We start from the raw sequence: 21,729 nt of genomic DNA on the forward strand, positions 1-21,729 counted from the left end.
GATGTCAAGGGTTTGTTTCAGCTATTTCCTTGGCATTTTTATTTTATGGCTTATTCCCTATGTAACTACAGTCAAAGCACTGGTGTTTTATTTCCACCAAGGCAGGATCCAACTGACTACTGGGACTTGTCTTTGATAATGCTGGTGTCCATGCAGAGCTGAAAAACTGCCCTGACACGTTGCTAGCAATGCCCAGAGCAGATAGTCTTGATTCCTGTTTGTGTCTGGGACCGTATCCCAGGGTCTCTACACAAGGTGAAGCCCAGGTGCTACACCAGGCCTGGAGATCTGACTCTGTTCCCAGCTCCACTGCTGGCTGCTTGTCCTCCTTGGCAGCACATAAGGGACATGAAGGCAACAGGCTGTGGATGTGGCAACAACTGTCAGGTGCAAATAGAGCTGCAGGGGTGGAGACCGGCGTAGGAGTTTATCCCTGTGCAGTGGGCTGTGGCTTAGGAAGGCTTTGTGTCTCACCCTGGCCAAGAGCTATTCAGAAGCTGGCAGAAAATGTCATCAGGAGGTGCAGCTCCAGCAGCAATATCTCCATCTGCACTTTTGAGCAAGACATTTGTTTGCCCAAGGGTAATTTTTACAGCCTTAAGGTGTTTTTTTGTGTCTGTCTTCTGTGCTGGCTGCCGACACCAAACCCTGACCCCCACCAGAGAAACCACCACGCGCTGTCAGCAGAATAAGCACAAAGATCTACGCCCTCATATGGCACAAGGTAAAATGGTCTTCACAGCACTTCTTCAAACCATGCAAATTTTATCTATGCAGGGTGACATCCACGTTCCTATCCAGATGCGAGCTCGTGGGGGCTGCACAGTTCCTGTCCCAGTTTCTGCAGCCTTCCCACGGATGAGGCATGCTGACCTTCATTCATCCCTCTATGGGCCAGATGCTCTTCCCTGCCTCCCTGCCTGGCTGTGCTCAGCTTCTGCACTACACCCTGCAACAGCGACTTCATTTCCCAGCAAATTCCATACCTGTACCAAAGTTGTGACAGCAACCTCCCTGCATGACAAGAAGTTGTGGAAATATAGGCTTATCCTATATTCCCATTCCTGGCATTCCTCTGGCCCAGCGATTTCTGCTTGAACAAAACAAACAAACAAGGAACAGCAGCAATTTTTAGCAGATGAATCAGAGCGAGCTATCTTTATCTGTCTATATATAAAAACACCTTTTTAAAAGTGGGGTTTTTTTTGGATGCTGTATTATTCATGCTCCCAAAGCTGAAGAAGTCCAGATTATAATAATAATAGACATAATAAATATGCCACATTAAGTGCAGTGCCTGGGAAGACTGTTCCCTCTCTGCTGTCTCTGGTAAGCAAAGTGGGGTTTTAACTCTGCGTGTGGCACCATCTCATGGACAGCTTGGCTTGTTCAAAGGACTTTAGAGGCTGAAGGCAGGCACAAAATTATCCAGCATGAAAAGCTTTCTTCCTGAAAGAAAGGGGAACATTTCCCAAATAAACAAATCCAGGGCAACAGGAGTAATTGCAGTGGAGCTGAGGTGGGAAGAGTGAATTACATGTTTTGTTTGCATCTCTAGAAAATGCTTTGGCAAAAAAAGCATTTTTAGGCCTTATTTGTGGTTAAATCTGACACATATGGGCAAAGCAGAACAGGAAGGCTTCATCCCAACAGGTGGGAAAGTACTGGTTTTCCATGTCTTATTCTACTCACAGCTTTACTATTCTGAAACCTAGTGAGAAAGTGAGACAGGCTGTGTGCATCCAACACCTCCCAAAGCCTCTCAAAGGGATCTGGAGGGAGAAGCTGGCAGTCTGTACATTTTCTATTTTCTCTGCCATCTAAGCTGGATATGTAGATAAAAAAGTCACCAACTGTTTCTTGCAAGCAAAATGGAGAAGAAACTGCATGGATGTAAACCTGTTGGAGTCTTCAGAGAGCTTGAAAGGGCAGGACTGAGGTGTCGGTCCACCTGCTAACATCTGGGCTCCAGGAGGAAACTTTAAATGTCAACAATGGTAGAGGAAAGGAAGGAATGAAGGATCTGAGAAAGGCAAATAGGAAAACTTACCTCCTTCCCTGAAATACCTCCCTCATCACAGCTAGAAGTACAGGAATAGAGACCTCCCCAGACACCAGTTCTCACTCCCTACAGACAGACACAGGAGTGTGTGGCTCTGCTGCCTGTCCCTCGCAAAGTCCTTGCTCCAGTGTCTTCTCCCCCCAGACAAGGACCCACTTCTAACAAGGGACCTCTAAAGTTATGCTGGTATTTCAGGTCTGGAGGAAGAGCTGAGTAGGGTTGAGTGTGAGAAGTGCTGCTGGGTTGCCAGGCAGGTTACAAATACACTCTGTGACTCCTGATTAATCTGCCACCTCATACGAGAGGTGATGCAGAGCTCTCTTCTGCATTGCAGATTGTGCTCCCGCCGTGCCCTTTCCCCAGCACCTCTCATAACCCTTACCTGCTATTTCCCAGGCACTCATTCAGCACCTCACAGTGCACTGCGTGCCTGATCCCTACGTTGCTGCCTGCTGGGGTTGTAACTGTGTTTGCAAACTGATCCCACCCTCACAGGCGGGAAACCAGCCCCTGGGGCCATGTCGTGGCTGTCTCTGCCGCACCAGGCACGCTCACATTAAAGCACCTGATGGTAGAGGGGGATTGTAACATTAGCCTGTTACTAAATGGAAGTGGGTAACTCTCTTTTCTGTGCTCCAAAGCAATGTGTGCAAATGGTGGATCACGGGTGGGAACATCGCCCTGCTATAGGTACCTGGGTGCTGAAACAGAGGAAAGAAGTGGGCACAGCCCTTCTGGAGCGAAGGCTGAAAACGGGTGATAGCATCCCTTCTCCCCGTTCGGGTCTGGCAAGGTCAGCCAACTCCTGGTGAACTGCAGGAGCCCGGGACTGAGTGACAGGAGCATGAAGCAGCTCCAGTCTGGACTGAGCTCTGCTGCATCCCAGCAGGGGCATTGCCTCGAGCACCCCGTGGTGCTCCAACTCTAGCGGCAACGCTCCTCTTGTCAGCAGCAGGCAGTTGTGATTGGCAGTGGCAGCAAAACGCTTGATTACTTTGGGATAGGATAAACTCAGGAGCAGAACCAGAAAAAGAAAGAAATGTTTTTAACAAGTATGGAAACCTCTTTTAACCCACGTGCAACCAGAGGTGTGGTTGCGTCCCTTCCATCTTTTTATTTTGCGATGGAAGTGCTGCATGTTTTTTTTTTTCAATCTGCCTGCTTAATGCTACCAAAGAGTAATTTAGCCAGGGAAGTGTTCACTTCTGTGAGTTGAAGCCCCAGGAGAAGTCTGAATTGAGACTTAAGGTGACATTCATAATGAGCAGGGCAGGATTTTTTTTGCATAGGCTGTTAACCACATGGAGACATAATCCTTTGACTCCTGCACTTTACTGCTACAAAGGTATTAAATGTCCACTAGTGTTACATAAAATTGTTCACAGCTCACCAAAGCTCTTGGCTTTCAAAATGTTGTTTGCATTGAATGTTCTCCTGGCTGAACCTGCTGTTCCACAGATGAAGGAGGTCTCCCATCAGTGAGCAGCTATGCAGTGGGTTCTTGTCCTTCAGCGCTGAGTTACAGCTTTTCTCGGTGAATCCAACTCGAGTCTTCTTCGCTGCAATTGGAATCAACATCTTCCTCTGTCCCATCAAGCACAGAAAGCTTCATATTTCCTTCTTCCCTGGAGCACTCTTTGATGTTTTTGATGGAAAGAGCGATCTGTGGGTTTGTGTAAAAATGACCTTACACGCTTTATTTCTTTTATCTGAGACAACAGAAAAAAAACTAAGCCACATCCACTAAGTCCATGCAGGAAGATCAGGTAAGTGATGGAGCAGCAGCCCTTCTGTTCATGGTGGTGCTGAGCTTCAATGACATTGCACACAAACTTTTGCTCCAGAATGGGACCCTGCCGAAGGTGACCTTGGGATCTGAGCAGTGAGAGCACAGACACTGAGATTTTGCCTCAAAACCAGTTCTAGCTGTAAAGTTGCATCCCAAGGAAAGGAAGCCTGACCGCAGCAGTCAGAGATCCTATAGTTCCCATCCTAGGCTATACCTGCCTTCAGTTACCCTATGCAACTATTACCTCCTCACATCAACGGAGCAGAAGCCTCCCCTTTCAATATCTGAAGGTTCTGTGTTCTTCTGCACACCTCATCCTATTCCCTGACCCGCCTTCCCCACCCCAGGCATGCTGCACACCGACTTTCTGGCCTCAGATTTGTTTTGCTGTCGTGTTTTGCCTGTGCCAGCCTCTCAGCAGAGCGCAGACAAGCGGCCCTTCATCCACCACTCGGATGATTTATAACCTTGCCAACACCTCCAGGGCTTCCACTCACCATATGGGTTAATGGCTGCTACCAGAAGACTTTGCAGCTTCAGGCTTCCTTTAACAAGTGTCCAACATGCAACTGAAATGTAAGTGCTTTGTTTGGTTATTCGTTTGTTCAGCTCAGTCCAAGGTCAAAGCCAAGAACAATACAGAGGAGCAATAGTAAAACACACAAAAGCCCTCTGCAAACTTCTCTGCAGGGCTCCAAAGCACAAGTGTATTTTTATTCTCCTTGTGGCTTTCAGAGGGAAGCTGGGAACAGCATCACTGTGTCACAGAGGGGGGAGCTGAGGCACACAGCAGTTGAGCACCAGATCCCAAACTTATTCTAAACAGGGATTAGATTCTCCTTGGTTTCAGTTGACTTCAATTCCCAGAAATTTAGGTGAGGTACTCGGTTCTTTCAGAATAAGCAAACTTTCCTAACCAAAGCCAAGGCTGTTTGTTTACTGCAGGAAAGGAGCAGTACTGGGAGGGAAGGAAGCATGGCAGTGGAACTGAGCTGATGAGCCTCTGTGAGGAGGGAGGGGTAAATAGAGAGATCTCATATCTGAGACCCCAGCATTAATTCATATGTTGATGAATGCCATAAATTAGATTGCAATCAGACTGCATTCTCCAGGGACCTATTCCATGTAACGAGGCAGAGCCAAGTCTGTTCCAAACCCAGATAACTTCTGGAGACTTTGAGCACGGTTCCTTCCTTCGCCACCCTCAATAAATAAATGACGTTGGAAAAGAGGAAGGTATTAGCTGTGAATGGATTTTAATTGAAGCAATGGTAAATTCATTTCATGATCTTTAATTAGCAGAGATGCTTGCCGGAAATGTAATTTACAGGAAACTTGCTCCTTTGCTTGGAAATCACCGGAATGTCCTAGTGATGGGGCTCAGAAGGGGCTGTGGTCTCTGCAAATAAGGCATGAAGGTCCAGGATGAAGGTGCTTGTCTCTTGGGGTGAAGGAGGCAGAGCAGGCAGAGGGTCTCACAGCACATTCTGATCCTGTCTCCAGGCAAACCTCAGTTCCAGCTTGTGGCTGCATCTGAGAATCAAGCAGGAAAAAATGATTAACGTCAAACGATGGCTGGGTTTGATGGTCCGAGTCTGTGGTTATCCAACCTTCACATACACAGCCCCTCTCCAGCTCCTGACCTTATCCTGAACCACACTGCTTTCAGCAAGCTATGTCTCCTGTCCTTTTGTTTTTCTGAGTCTCCTGAAATCCTTTGGATCCCCACCTCCTGCTGTCTTCCATGAAACCTGACCCACACAGGTCCTGGAGTCCATCTCCTGGTACAGCTGGCTTGGTGAAGGGGGGTTGGGGAGTTTTACAGAGAATCCTTGAAACTACTCTTCTTTCTCCAACATGTTTTTCACTGCAGGAAGCTTTCTCACCTCGGGACACATTCAAAGCTCATCACTTTGGGAACAGGACAGGTCACGAGGGATCCCAACCAAACTCTGAGAGCAAATTATGAGTGGCTGAATGGGAGACATCCAGAGATCCCTTCCAGCCAATGTGCCTCTGAGTCTCTGAAACCAAATTACCCTGTCTGGAGCTCCCAGTGAAAGAAATGGCTATGAGTCATGAGTGGTGATTAAGGACAGCTTTAGGTGCCGGGACTCAGAATAAAATCACAGTGCTTGCTTCTCTGCTTGTCTTCTCTTTGTTCATGCTCCACTTCTTGCCTGCTTATGCTGGGATGAGAGCAAGCTTCCTTTCATCTCAATTCCTAGCAGAGCTAGAGTTGTCCCAGCAAAGGGAATGTGAGCCGGTTGTACTCCTGAAATCTGTTGACATGTTGCTAAAAAAAACCCCTCAATTATTAGGAGAGGAGCAAGGGAAAGAAAAGAGGTTCTGCTTTTCCATGTTGAAAACTTTATGGGGCGTAATTGAGAGATCAAAACTACCTTGGTGAATAATTGGTACCAGCTGGGAAGAATTAGCTTGACGTGTGAATCACATGTTGGGTTTGTTAAGCCACTCATGAGAAACCAAGTCCTTCCCTGGTAATCTGAGGGTACGTTGCAAAGGAGAGTGTTCCCTGTGCCCTTTAATCAAACATGGTCTTCATAGGTGTGGGTAACACATCCCCCATGCCTCAGTTTCTCCTTGATAACAAGAGTATGGCACTGGATTGCTGGGTGTAGAGCTCCTGGGATGTGTGTGGTTGGAGGGGGATAGACCTTGGTACCCTGTGCCTGCACCCAAGGGCAGCCTCTGCCCACTTGGGTGTGGGCATGGGGAGGTGCCCTCATGAGATCCAGGGATGGGGATGGATAGGTCCAGCCTCCCTCACCCCAGTAAATAAAGAGAAAGAAGAAAAGCTGAAAAGAGACAGCTTTCTGGATGCAGCAGGGAGCTCCTGTTTTCTTTCCCCTTCATTAAATACTGTGTTTTTCTCTAATGAAGGGGCCATCCAGAGCAATAATGAAACTCTTCTCACATCTCAGTGCTTCAAATGCCACCTCCCCTTCCCGTGCCGAGATGAACCCAGGCTTCAGCAGCTCCGAGAGTGGGGGCCTCGCTGCTGCCTCGCTGTTTCTCTAGCAAAATAAAAGCAAAATTAGTTCCCCTGCAAGAGCCGCAAAGCACCCGTGCGGGGGGTTGTTTCATTCATCCCTTCTCCTCCTGCATCAATAATGCCTTAATCTCCTTCCCGCTGGGCTCTGCTGTGTGCCGCCTTGCCAGAGAAGGGCAGCACGGTGCTCCTGCAGGGCTTTAGGGCTGCTTTCTCCACACGTGGGCTGCTCTGTCACCAGCCGCGTTGCCCAGCAGGGAGTCACCTCCGGGACTCGGATAAATCCGACCCGTCTGTGCTGCACCTTAGGTGCTGGGTTTGGGTGTGTTTCTGTGGGGTGTATGATCACCAGGGTACACCATCCCCAGGTATACAGAAACCTTACATTTCCCAGGTTACCCAGGACCCCCGGGGACATGTGAGCCGCCCAGTTCTCCGTGGCATTAACAAGCACCCCCCTTTTCACGTTAGGGGTGATTATGTAGAAAGTCCCCTCAAAGCTATGAGCATCCTCACTCCTGTTAGAGGTTCAGCAGCCACTGCCTGCCTCCTGAGAGGGTCTGGGAACTGCAGAAATTGTGAGCAAAACCAATGTCCTGAGCCAGAGGGTACTTCAGGATGAAAACGTGCCAGGTATCCCATCAGCTCTGGGCATTTGCCCCTCAGATATTCTTGACTTTGCTCAGGACGGGGCAGCCTCTCTGCTGTGAGGATGGGTAGGGATGGCAGCAGCTCCAGGGGTGACTGTACAGGCACAGCGGATGGCCTGTAAGTGTCTCCTCATCTATCATCAACGTGCAGTTCAATTACAGCCTATTGGGGTTTTCTCCATTTGCCAGTTAATTAATAAAATCTGCATCGCAGATGAGTTCTATTTACATAAGAGCTGAAGGAGGCAAGTCTTCATCTTAATAGCAGTGAATATTCAGATGTCAGATTAACTCATTGCTCTCAGTTCCAAATTGTTATTCACTTGGTTGTGTTCTGAAGACACTCTGAATTTCCACTTTCTTACTGTGAAAGAGGCAGTAATGGGATATTTTGTTTTCTTGAGCCCTGGTTGTTTTATTGAAACTACTTCCAATAAGCTGCAAAATTGGTTCTGTGTGAGGGTAGGACTCCCTGGCTAGAACGAGAGGTACCTAAAGGGGCAATGACAGAGACCTCTCATATCATGGACAGCATGGAGCTGTGAGGGAAGGATTGCTGACCTTTCCTCATAACCAGGTGTTTCTGAAAGCAGGCAAGCAGTAGATTTGATACAGACAGAAGCAAGTCTCTTTTCACATGGAGTGGATTCCATTGCCTGTCCTGTTGCCACAGGAGTCCACCAGGGATTTGACAAAGCATTGGTGGATGTTAAACCCCATAATCTGAATATGGCTTTGAATTGATGAAGACCCTTGAACCACAGATCACCAAAGATGGGAAAAGTGAGTCAAGACCAACTTGTGAGTGCTATTTCCCTTGATTTCTTTGCATCTGCTGCAGCCACTGAACAAGCTGGGTGGGCTGTTGGTCTAAATCATAAAGCCATTTCTATAGCAATTTAGCTGATTATTTGAAGAAAAGGCAATGAGTCCCTTTGCTTCTACAGTTGATGGGAATCAAAAAGATGTGTGTGAGGAGGCTGGCATGTAGGGAAATCTTGAATGGTGATGGGTTTTTATCTGCCTTTGAAGTTGTCATGAGAACATTTTAAGGTGACGTCACTATCCAGTCTACTACAAAGAGTAACAGAGTACAAGAGAGAGCTTCCCTTTGATATAATCTACATCTGACCTTTGTTTGTTAGTGCCTCAGCATTGTCCTTGTCTGATGAGCTTCTTGAAGGACTGAAGAATTAAGAGGCTGTGGCAGTGCCAAAAGAAATTAGGGAATGTGATTGGGAAGGAAACCTGGGAAATGAACCTTGCTTTTTAATCAACGCACCAAGCAAAGCAGGGCTAATCAGCATTAATCAAGTAGAGCACTGTTGTTAAATGCAGGCCCTGATTTAGAATAGGGGGCTCTACTAATGACCGAGCAGAATCAGGAGACTCCTTCCAGCTAGAATTCTGTTGTTTAGGACAGTGATTGATCTGATGATCGTGTATTGATCTGCTTTCCCAGCTGCACAGCAGCTCAGGCTCTGCATCACTTCTCCCTTTTGCAACAGAAGTGCTGTGTGGCCTCCCCTGGAAGTGACTCACATGGCAGCAACCAACAGCCAGGCAATAAAACACCATCCAGTGGGAGCGAGGCATTTTTATTTTCATTATTCAGACAGCATGTGGGTGTGTGTGGCTCTGCCCCAGCAGCAGCTGTCATCTTATGGGCTGCCAGAGCAGGAATTCCCTCAGAGAGCAGCCACCACCCCACAGAGATGCCCAGCAAGCTCCACAGGCAGTGTGGGAGAGGCTGAACATAGCGATGCTGAAACCATTTTCCTCAGAGGTGCTTTCAACTCAGCTCTTCCTGAGCCCAGGTTGGACTCCTGCAACCTGGGATACAGTTAAAAAACGTGGACAGGAAGGAATCTGCTTTTACCCCCACAGGGTACAGATTGCCCCAGAGGGGCCAAGGTGGCCATGTCTACACTAGGACATAAGAGAGCCAGGGGACTGTCCCACAGTGGCCTGTCCTCTTTCATCATTAGCACACTTCCAGTTAACATTCTCTGGCCAGTGACCAGACACAGCTATGGGGACAGGCAGGCCAGGACCTGTTCCCTTGTGACAATGTGGGTGAAGTCACCTGGCTCTGAGGGGAGCTTTTGGCTAGACCCTCAGATGTGGACTGTACTGTGGCCACTGGCCAGCGACCAGAACCAGGCCTGTTTTATTTGGGTAGCTCTAGATCACGGGGCTGTTGTGCTGGATACTCTCCTTCTGCATAGTGGGAGCCATTCCCAGATGAAACGTGGAGGAGAAACTGAGGCACAAACCAGTCAAAGGACTTGCCTGGGATCAGTGACAGCAGCAGCAGCTCAGGCTTCCTAGGACGTGTCAGGTCCCTCTGCACACTTAACAGGAACTTCCAAGAGCGGATTTCACCTTCTGAGGTCACATTCCGTGCTGGTTTTCAGCAAGTGACACGGGTGCTACCTCTGCCACTTTCACAATTAAATATTTACAAATGATTACTGTCTGTGCCATGGAGCCTGGACGTGCAGGTGATAACCTGGAGGCTGAGCGCAGTGGGGAGGCTGAGACATGCTCTGCTTTCCAGATGAGGTAGCTACAATTTTTGGAGTTCTTGATTCATTCCATTAGCCAAATCCTCCCCCTGCCTTGCCGTCCCCAGTGTTTGAAGTGTCAGGCATGAAAGCAAAGGCAAGTCAATCAGATGAGCAGAGGCCTATTGGAGATAATTGCTAGGCTGTCTCCCAGACAGTTTTCCCTGCTCAGCTAAGTCAGCTGGGGAGGGAAACATCATAGAAGTGATGTCACCAACTTCTCTGTGATCTTTTCTTCCTCCTGAGGAGAAATGGTCTGAAAAACAGCATCTGAAGAAGCCATGGGGGAAAAAAAAAGTTAGTTTTGAGGGAGTTGAGCAGATGGGCCCATTGCCTGCCAGAGAGGTAGGGAGGGCTGTCTGGGCAGTGTGGGCAGCCGTGAATGTGCTCAGGAGGTTTTTGCAAGGAATTTACAGAGAAGTCAAAGTCAGGCTCTTTGCAGTGGAGCACAGCAGGAGACTGAGGAGCAATGGGCATCATCTGGAACAAGAGAGGCTCAGACTGGTTATATATATGTCCTCCTTATATGGCACAAATGTTCTGTGTGAGGACAGTCAAGTAGTGGGATGGGTGCCCAGAAGGGCTGTGCAATCTCTGTCCTTGGAGGATTTTAAGACCTGAGCGGACAAAGCCCTAAATGACCTGGTCTCACCTCAGAGTTTTGGGCAGCAGGTTGGACTTAGAGACCTCCTAAGCTCCCTTTCAACTTGAATTATCTTCTGGCCCTAGGAACACATCCCTCTCAGTGCCTGGGGGGACAGAGGTACAGAGGTTGAGGCTGTACACCAAAGAAAGCCCTCCTAGGAATAGGGGGAGGTAAATACAGAGATGCCTTGGCATGGAAAAGCAAGTTCATCCATCGTTGGAGATTTCTAGGAACAAACTAGATGCATGTGGATCAGGACCAGTGTGAGCAGACTTAATGTGACCTTGTGGGTTTCATGTGTGAGGTTTGGACTCTGAGGTGACATTCCTGGTCTCCTGTCATCCCAGCACTGAGCTGGACCTTCCTGAGCACGAAGGCTGCTCCTCTGCCTTTCATCTTCAGCACCCTTGGGATCTTTGGGATATCATGCCTTTCTCAAGCTCTCCCAACCCTCTCTCCAGGTCTGCTGCCACCCTCACATGTTCTCCCCCTCAAAATGATCATTGGCAGTGCTTTCTAGCAACATTCCCAGTGCTTTATAGGAATATCCACTTCCTTTCTAGATATTATCCTGGTTTCTTTTTAGGAATTTTCCTTATGTCTTTACAGGAATTTCTACATTGCTTTCTAGGAATGTCCCAGGGCATTTTCCAGGGATGTCCCATTGATTTTTTACTGAAGCAATTTTGAAGGATTCTTTCTAGGAATTTCCACTTTGTTTTCTCTGCATGTTCTGCAATGCTTTTTGGGAATATATCATATATTTTCTCTGAATTTTCCAGAGTTCTTTCTAGGAAACTCCATGTTGCTTTCTCAGAATTTCTCAAGTTGTTTTTTAGGAATTTTCCTCTAGCTTTCTAGGATTGTCCCCAGATGCTTTCCAGGAATTTCATGTGTTGATTTCTAGAAACTCCCCTGACGTTTTCTAGGCATTTTCCCACCAGTGTTGCTTCCAGAAATATCTCCTCTGCTTTCTAGGAATGTCCCAGCATGTTTTCCAAGACAATTTCTCCTTTGACTTTACTTTTATTTTTTCCAGAATGTTTCCAAGGAATTTTTCGGGTTCCTTCCAAGGAATATCTCAGTATGATTTCTAGGAATTCTCAAGTTACTTTCCAGGACTTTTTAAATTTCTTCCTAGAAATCTCCCTTTTTTGCTTTTCCAGAAAGCCCCACATTAATCTCAAGCCATTTCTCATGTTGCTTTCTAGGAATACCCTACAGTGCTTATCAGGAACTTGGAAAGTGTTTTCTCAGATACTTCTAGGATTCTTTGTAGGAAAAAGTCTTTGTTTCCTAGGAAATTCTTTACTGTCTAAGAATTTTATGTTACTTTCCAGGATTTTTCCTAGATGTTTTCTGGGAATCCTAGAAATCCCTTTTTGTTGTTTTCCTAGATCCCTTCCAATGTCTTTTTGGGGCTGTTTTCACAATGGGGAAGTGGCTGAGGTGGCTCCATGGAGCCATCTTTCCTTCCCCCCCCCCCCCTTTTGTGTGGAAATGTGCTTGTTATGGCAGCCCTGGGAACTACTTCCTTGCTGTGTTCTTGTCATCACTGCCTTTGTGGAGACCTCAGGGATGCACATTTCCTTCTGCAACTGCTGGCTCCGAGCCTCTCTCCTGTTCCCAAGTGTTCCTGGTCTGCTGTTTGACTGGGAATCTGAGCATGCCTGGAGCTCCACTTGAAATAACTCAGGTGTTATTTGTTGACATGATCCTTGGGGTTCCAAGCTGATGTTGTGAAGAGCAGCAATGTCTTCTGCTCTGCCTTAGCAATAAAACCAGTGCTGAGGAGATTTCTCTTCTGCCACACAAAGCAGAGACGGTCACTTCTCACTCCAGTTGTGTCCCAGCTGCCTGGGCAGAGTGGTCATAATGCCTGGGGATGAAAGAGGCTGGAGATTTGAAATCATTAGTGAAATCCTGGTGTTACAAAAGGCAAGAGCAAATCCCAGTGAGGAATCCAGAACTGGTCCTGTAGTTTCAAACCTTTGATGGGATGGTGATTTAATGAGTGACCTTGGTTATGACCTTGGTTTCCCACCAACTTTGGGCCGTGCCTTTCTCTCTCCTTGTCTCTGTTTGTGTCAGAAGAGCAGCAGATTTATTGAAGTTGAAACTTTTTCTTTGGTAAAAAAAGAACAGCTTTGACAAATGTTTCAGATGAAAAAAAGCGCCATCGAATTCTTCAAAAGTCCCCCTTTGGCAACCAAGATTTTTAGTTTTCTAATTTGAAACACCCTTGTTCTGCAATTTAAGCTGATTATTAATAGCACGTTCAGAAGTTACTGAAACAAAACATTTTAATTGGCCCAAGCCAGGTGGCTTTACTTTAGTTTTGTTTCATGGAAGCTTGAGATTTTGATCTTTCATCTTCAGCTGGAGCAGGAGAGTTAAAAAGAAATCTCCAGAAGGTTTGTGAAGACTTTTCGCAGCCTGTTCTTTGCACTAGTACGTGGAAGCAGAGCTCACATCTTTGTGTCTTTGCCTGTTGCTGGGCTCACTAAACCCCCCTCTCCTCTAGCTAAGTAAGAACAGCAGCTCTCAGCTGGCTGTTGTCTGCAAGCAAAGACACTCAGTGGTGAACTGGGGAGGCTGAGGCATGGGCAGGCATCTCTTTCAGCTGCCCCATTGGCAGGTGAGGTCTCCCAGTGCAGAGGGCAGGTATTTGGGGGCATTAGCTCCCTAACCTGGATTTCTAAGGCTTTTGTTGCCGGGAACAACACCCACGCTGTGGGAAAAAGAGATAAAAGTCTGTCTTAGCTCTTCCCCCTGAAGGTGCCTGCCTGGGCTCTCTGTGAGGCTCATGCATGAGGGAGTGCTGAGGCTCAGAGCCCTCCAGCAGTGCTCCCCGTGCAGCAGGAGCAGATGACCTTTTGTCGTACTCATCCAAGTGTGTGCAGTGCAGCTCTCAGGGCGAGCATGACAGATGTAAATACGCAGCTCATTTGAATTCTGAGCCTTCCTTGATGAGGGGAAGCACTCAGGCGTGTTAAGGGGCAGCTATTTGTTTTCCTCAGCCCCCATCGAGCTTTCCAATTAGCCAGAGAGATTGTGATGGAGGGATCTTCTGGAGAGGCAATCACACAAGCTCTGTGCTGTTCCTGCTCTCATCTGCTGTGGGGTGGTGTGAGATGCAGCTCTTTTGGAGTGGGAAGCTGCCTAATACTCTGGAGGGGAAGCCCATCAGCCCCAGCATCTGGATAGACACCTGATTAGTGAAAGTCAAGTCTGTAGAGCTGAGTCTGGCACAGATGTCCCATGTTGGAGTGTCAGGAGATTTGGGTAACTGCAGCAGGGAGGGCTCTGGTTCTTTGAGCAGCTGATCTTAGCAGTGCACTGGGATGTTCACGGGGGAATATCAGGTGGGACTGTTCCTTGAGCTGGTGGGATTTCATGTGGTACTCACGGAGGAAATTCAAATAGGACTTTGACTTAATATTGGGCACAATGGGTGGTGTAGCAGGTCTGTCAACATGCCAGATTTCTGCTAAGGTCATCCAGAACCTAATTAACATAATTTGGCATTTCATAACTCTTAAAATTCTCTCCTATGGTTCTCTAAATGGCGTGTAAAAACAAAGACTTTGGAAGGAGGAAGTAATAATAATAAAAAAGGGCAAGTTAACAACCTTTTAACAAAAATTATACAAGGGCTTCATGGCAGAGGGAGGCATTCATTCCCCAACTGCTTTGCTTAATATGGAAATAAAGGGCAATAGATCAGAGCCAGTCAACCCCACAGTGCTGAGCAGGAAAAGGCCAGGCTGAGGGTGTGGGGAAAGACACAACAGAAAGAGGCAGCTCTAAATGTTTCATGTTAATGTTCTGCCCCTGTAGCACTCTCTGCCTTTTATGTAGTGTCTCTTCTCTTCCAGGTCTGCTCAGGGAACTGGTACTTGCCTGGGGATGTGCAGCCAGCCAGAGAGGGGCTGTGGGGGACACGTGAACCTGCACTTTGTGAGCCAGGAGCTCAAAGTCAGGAACCTGGGAGTAGGACCCCTGCCCCAGCAGAAACCAGTGAACCTCATGAGTCTGATCTTCACCTGAGACCAAACTGCCCCAGGAGACCTGAACCCTGCTCTGACCCAGGGGGATTTCCCCTAGAAGCAGATCTTTGTATTTCATCAGTTGCCTTCAGACAGTTTCTTTCAAACTTTTGGGATCCCTCTGTGAAGTGACAACTCAAGGTTATGTTTTCAAGCCCTCAGAGGCCCCAGAGGGAAGATTCCAAGCCAAATGATTGACTCCAGCCAGTATGACCATTCTCTTGAGTATGTCCATGCTCGGGGTGGCTTTATAGCACAGCCAAGGGCAGGGGTGACAGTGCTTAGCAGAAGCTTTGACATCAGCTTCAGTAATGGGATTATCTGGGGATGAAGAGGGAGAGGGAAGATGAATGGCAATGGTGAACATCAGAGCAGGAATGAAGGGGGAGAGGGAGGGTTGTGTGCTGCCCAAGGGGAAACCTGTCCCCAGAGACTGGCTACACGTCGAGACAGGGTACAGGTCCTGCTGTCACACAGCTTCCCAACACTGCTGTGGGTCCATCTCTTGGACTCCCTCCCTGTGAAATGAGCTGTTGGCAGGGTAAAATGCTTTGTAACAGGGCCAGAGAAATATGTGATCCTCTAAGTCTGTCTCTAGAGGCTGTAAGGTACAGCCAACGTGTTAGAAGGACACAGTCCTGCTCCTCTCTGCCACTGACAGTCTCTGTGACCTCTGGAAACTCACTTTCCATTTTCTGAGCCTCAATTTCCCTGGCCTGAAAAACAGTGCTGATTATTCCACTTCCCTCTGCTTTCCTGGCTGATTTCTACCAGTTTTCAATTTGACAGAGGAAATAAAGACTTTTTTTGACTGCATGACAGCAGCAGGGTGAAGTTTATCTGACTCAGGAGGCCAGGAGGATGACAGCTGCGTAGAAGCAGGTCAGAGTATCAAGCTGTGAATGACCCTGGATTTTTCCCCCCTGGTTTCTTAATCCTGGCTATTAGTTCTTCTGTCAGGCACAGATGACTACTTCCAAAAATCCCAGTCATTTGGAAAGGACAAAAAATGTTTTCATCAGACAGGGAAATTCTCCTGAGAAGAGAAAACAACCAGTAATGCAGAAAACAGTGAAACCAACCTCGCCAGGTTCAAGCAGGTTGAGAGTGTTGGGGAGCAACGTGGCACAAAGCAAGTTCAGGGGACTTGCTGCTGCGCTTCATGCCTGGATGCCCAGCTCATATCCAGCTTCAAAACCTCCCACTGCTGCTGCTAATAGCATTGCTCCCACAGCTTGCCTGGAGTCCAATGCATTAGCTTTGTGAGGATGAGAAGATCTCTGTGGCAGGGATGATGTTAAGTGATGGGGGTTTTTTTTAAGGTGATGAATGAGGGTGGGGTTGTTTCCATTTTGCCTGGGTTGACAGCAGGCAGGTGGTGAGTGAAAAGCAACTGGTGACTGCTGTGGAAATGTTTAGTTGGCTGTTCACAGGGAGCTTCAGCTGCAGAGCTGATCTCTGCCTTCATGTACAAACAAGCAGCCATTTGAGCCACGTGAGGGAGCAGAATTCAGCGACACCCTAACCAAGCAGGAGCCTGGTGTGGTCAGCAAGATGAGCGAAAGAGCCATCTTTTTCACTTGAAAGTGGATCTCATTTTATCTAAACTCTGGTGGCACATCACAGTGTCATTATGGAAAGGGTTTTCAAATCAGAAGCTCACTTTCATGTAATTTTTAATATATTTTTGCAGAAGTGGCAGCTCAGGGCACACTAGAAATCCATCCTGACTTTTTCCAGAGAGCAGCTCCTGTAGCCAGAGTAAATTCCCTTTGAACTGCTCATGAAACTGTACCTGCAGGGAGACAAATACTCCAGAGGCAAATATGAGGGAAATTTCATGGGATGGTGTAAGTAAGAAAGAAAATCAACCCCACCACAGAAATGGGTCTTCCATGCCTGGCCACCTCTGTGCTACTGGGATTACAGTGTCTCTTCTAGTTGGATTGCACAGTCCTGCTAATCCAGGTACTCCTTGGCTCTAACGCTCATGCTATGAAAATATCCTCGTTTTTTTCCTTAAAGAAGGTTCTAGTGAGGTGGGTGTTGATCTCTTTTTCCAAGTAATAAGTGATAGGATGAGAGAAAATGGCCTCAAGTTGCACCAGTTACTCCCAGCAAATGGGAGGCTGAGGAAGTGGGAGGTTCAGTTATTGAAAGGTGGAGGCTCCAACCACCAAATAAAACATAGATGGAAAATAAATGTGAAAGAGGGTGATAATGTGGTTTCAATCAGCCTGTTCACAGTCTAAGAAATAATCTTTTCACTTTCATCCCACTGCTCACCCAGTGTGTCTCCGCACAAGGAAGACTTTTGATCTGCAGAATAATTCAGTTATTTTTCCTTTTTTTTTTTTTTTGAAAAAGCTTTTTTCCCTCTTCCATGTCGTTCAAAAATTCTCCAAAAAAAGTGCATTTTGGGAATCAGTATTTGTCTCCCAGTGAAACCTAGCTTGGAACGGTCATTAAGCAAAGAACTGGGTGGTGACATGACTTTTGCCTGGCTGCTCATGGCCATTCTGAAGATGGTGAGGCACTCACTAAACCACAGGGAGGGTTCCACACTGCTTTTGATCTAGTTGTGGGGGACCTTCTACTGAGGTGTCTGTGTGTAAACTCAGCCTAGGCTGGGGAGCAGAGATGTCTCCAGCTGGGATGGCAGACCACCAAAGACTAAAGACTTCCCAAATCGGTTCTTTAAGCCAAAAAGTGCATTGCCTTAATCAGAACAACACAGTGCATGTCCAAGGTACTTAAGCTGCTTATTATTCATCTTACATAATGGAGGGGGAAATGGTGTTTCCTGGAAGGGGGACACCGAGTCAGTGACTGTGCAAGGAGAGGTGCCCAATCTGACCAAGAGCCTTGGAGAAACCATGGCCACGGGCCAGTCGGAGCCCAGCCACGGCTCAGCCTAAGCAGTGCTTCAGGGGAGGAACAAGGGGTGAATGTCCATGGTGCAAAAGGCCAGCAGGGCAGCCACACAGCCCGTCTATCCCCAAAGCCATAATGCAGCTTAGTGGTGAGATCCCAAAATAGTCTGCTTGTCCAGCGAGAAACCCTCTCTAAGTCAGCCGGCGTGTTCATTTAAGGAGACGCTAATTTCCTTCAGCCCGGCTTCCCTGGCTTCAGTGCCCCAACAATCACCTGCCAAGTGGCTTACACAGTGACAGACTGGAGGAGGGAGCACAATGAGGAATCATGGCTCCAGGTGATTTTTAATATCCAAGAGGCAGTGGCAGACAGGAGAGAGATGGAAAAGTGTGGACACGGGCAGCACATCTGTCAGGAGCTGCCTGTCCTGCGGGCAGACAGATGGGCTTTTTCAGCATGTTTCATCAGGAGAGTAACCTGCAACACAGCATGAAAGGGGAGAGGAGCACCAAAGGGTGAAGGCCTGTCCAAGGGGGACGGGGGAGTGCAGTGTCCCTGCAGGCAAGTGGGGCTCAAAGAGTCTGTTTGATCTGGCATAAGAAGGGATTGGCAGGAGCTGGGCTGGAAGAGGCCCAAATAATTACAAATTTTAGCCAGGTTTGTGTAAGGAGATTGAGCGTGGACACTCGGGCTGTGCTTGTGAACTGGGGTGCACAGCCTGCCTGCCCTGTCTGGGGACATCTCTGGTGACAGGGGTTAGCAGAAGGGGATTTTCACAGAATGTGAAGGTCTGCTCATGTAGATCTTGGTTTCTTGTCAGTGGGACTGTTTTAACATAGCCAGGAAAAGGGCTGGGACTAACTTTGTCACACGTGGGTTCAGTAGTACCTTTCTTATCCTTTGGAAGCTTTGTTCCAGTCTGTAGGTCGGGATGGCTTTGAGGATCTTGCACCCCAAACTCCAGTTCTGAAGAGTCACTGCAGTGCAGTACAAGCTACTGTTCCCAGGGTCTATACCTGCTTCCCTTAACCACAGCCTCAGCACTGAGGCGTGAGGGTGAAGGCAAAGTTCCCTAGATAGTCCCTGGATAGATGCTGCTATGCTGCTTGTACCATGCTCCAGTTCAGCAGATATTTTTTTTTTTAAATGAACACCTCGATTTCTGCCATGACCTTGGGAGACTGTGGTTATAATTTATTTCTTTTTCCCTTCCCAACCATCCAGGGAAATATGTTCACATTTCAGGGCTGAATGTACCTTGGAAACAGATTTTCTATTTCATTACCCTACTCAGCACCTCTGAGAAGGTATGATAAGAAGTGAATTCTTCCCTCCCTCTTATTTCTGGAAGGCAATAAGATATTAAAAAAAACCCTGGAAATACCCCTTGATACTTTGGATTTATTTTTACTTGTCCCTCTGGGCCTGATTTATCACCTTGCCTTAACTGAGGCTGTCAATGGACCTGACACCAGCACCTGCTCTGCTCCTCCTTTTCAGGTGCTGATGCATCCTCCACCTCTGCTCCCAGCTCACATTCCCTCAGGAGAATCCCTGCTCCTGCTGCTGTCTGCCACCCAGCCTGCTTTTGTTTCCAACTGAATTGTGATTGGCAAATGCACAAATATAGACCTTAGCGTGAGTATTTACTGAAGAGATTTAGTGTGTCCTTTTTTTGGTTACTTCTATCCCATTACCCAATACAGCTCCAGTTAAGCCCCTTTGGCCAGTCAAACGGGTGCTGTCCTGCCCCTCACCTGAGAGCAGGACCTGGACTTTGACCTCCAAAGCTGGTTATTCTCCTTCGGAAGCTGAAAGAACAAGTGGGTTTTTATCTTCCTCCTGAGTCAGCTGTGGGACAGGACGAGCTTGACAGGTCACTGTGTCCCCAGTCTGATGGGAGTGGGAGTGTGTCTGGGCTTGCAGTAAGCAGAGGAGCCCCAAAGCTGTGGAGGTCACGACTCCAGCCCTCCTGTTTGCTGGGCTGAGCCTTTGTCTGGGACCGAAATCTGCAGCTGGGGCTTGTTCATTCCCACATGCCCTCCCCAAGGGTATGCAGCTCTACACTGGCCCAGAGTGCTGTGTGCCTCTTAAGGCAGGGAAAAGAGGTTATGGGCTGACCTCTACAGCTTTTGCACAAATAGTCTCTGCTGGCACCCTGGTGGCTGCTTTCTCTGTCCCAGAACTTGGTATGCTCAGAGGAGTTGGTGCCACGCTGTGTTTTTGGGAGAGAGATCACCGAAATACAGATCCTCCTCACCTACCTGGGGAGATCACTTCTCACCCCTCAGTGCTCTTGGCTGTAGCTGTGGTCAGGGCCTCTCTGTGCTTGCACACATTTGGATCGAGTCGCCAGCTTTTCACTGTCCCAGGCAGCCCTTAATATTTCCATAATCTAAACCTAAATTGCCATTTTCCTTGACTAAAACTTCCCGAGCTGTCCCCTGTGTAAAAAGCAAACTGATCTGGTCCCAGCCAAGAGGTTGTCCTGGTGAACTGCTGTAAGTATAACAGAGCTTCTTCTATCTGTCCTGCTTGATGCCATTAGTATTGAAAAATATTCTTAATCACAACATGATCATGCTCCCACCTAGGTGGCCTGGCCTGCAGACAGATGGTCCTAGGGAGGGCTACAGACACCTCACTCTCTCCAAAGGCCCTAACACTGATTTCTCTTCTGGGAAAGCTGTGTTCTTCCAAATGGAGAACTTGGGAAATTCTTTTTCTTGAGAGTTTGGGGCTGGATGGGTCCTGGCTCAGATGAGTTTTGGTCTTGCTGTGCTGTAAGTACTAAACCGCTCCAGTGCTGCTTTGGATGCATGGACGTGTAAGTCAGGTAGGTGTGGGTAGAAATAAAGGAGTGGAAAGATGGATAGTAGGAATGAAGGGGTGCATATGTGAGTAGAAAGATGAGTGACAGACAGACCAAGGTCTTTCAGTGTGTTACAGGGTCTCTTGTTCCACTTGAGGGTCTGTTGTCTGGGACCTTGTCTTAGACTCCTGAAGTAATGAGGGGAAAAGCTTCTGCCTGACTCTAGCAAGATTTGCTCAGTTTCCACCACTGTATCTCTGAATCCTGCTGCCTGTAATAGGATCTGGCCAAGGGGAGGGTGTTCTGACCCGGAGCAGAGCACACATTCCTCTCCAAAGCATCTGCCTTTCTCTCAGGTCTATTTCTGTCCTCCAGTGTCCTTTCATCCCCATTTCCAGGGGATGCTGTGACTCTGTTTTCTGCTCTTTTTTTTTTCCCCTTAGTGTTAAATAAGCATTTTACTTTAGAGTGAGAAGACAGGGGTGAGCAAAAAGGTTAAACCAGTGACTCTGGCACCTAGTGAGAAACCATTCCCATCCACACTGGGGAGTGTATTGTTTTGACAATTGTTTCAGGTTGCTTCACTTCCTCATTCCCTTTGAGGAACCGGCAATATTATTAGATGTTGGTTTGCAGATGATTTTGCACATCTTCCCTCTGGTGCCTGTCTCATAAGGTTCTTCATAGCTCCCAGCTTGCAGTGTGACAGGAGGGACTGTGCTCTGTGCAATTCAACACAAGAGCTGGTGGGCTTGGGGTTACCAGCTCCAGGCCCTTTCTGCTGTTGTGTCTGATGTGAGGAAAGAGAGGACTTCATCCAAAGCACCAGTCCTACACACAACCTTAACTCTAAGCAGTGCATCCAAATCCTTTAGAGGAGACCTAGGGATCTCCTGGAAGTTGTGGTTTGGGCTCAGACCCCACTGGCAGCAGATCCGTGATTTGGGGGCACAAGTTCTGCCTCTTTTTTGGGGGGCAAGGGAATATGACTTTTGGCAGGGTTTGGGTGACCCAGCTGTGGGGGAAGGCAAATTCTGTGTGCCTGGGAAATAGTCCTGAGGAGAGGAGCAAGTGACAGCATACAAGAGATACTGGGGTGTTCAGCTTAGGGGCAGCTGGTGGCATGTTGGTTTTGTGCATCGTGGGGTCAAATTCATTCTGAAAGCATCTCCTTGGAGCTGACCTTAGGGATGCTTGTGAGGCGTGGACTTCGGACACTACCTCTGAGCCCTGTCACCTGGCAGGAAGTGGGGTGACCACTGCCTGC

This window comes from Chiroxiphia lanceolata, chromosome 9 (genome assembly GCF_009829145.1).
Source record: "Chiroxiphia lanceolata isolate bChiLan1 chromosome 9, bChiLan1.pri, whole genome shotgun sequence".
NCBI classification, from domain to species: domain Eukaryota; kingdom Metazoa; phylum Chordata; class Aves; order Passeriformes; family Pipridae; genus Chiroxiphia; species Chiroxiphia lanceolata.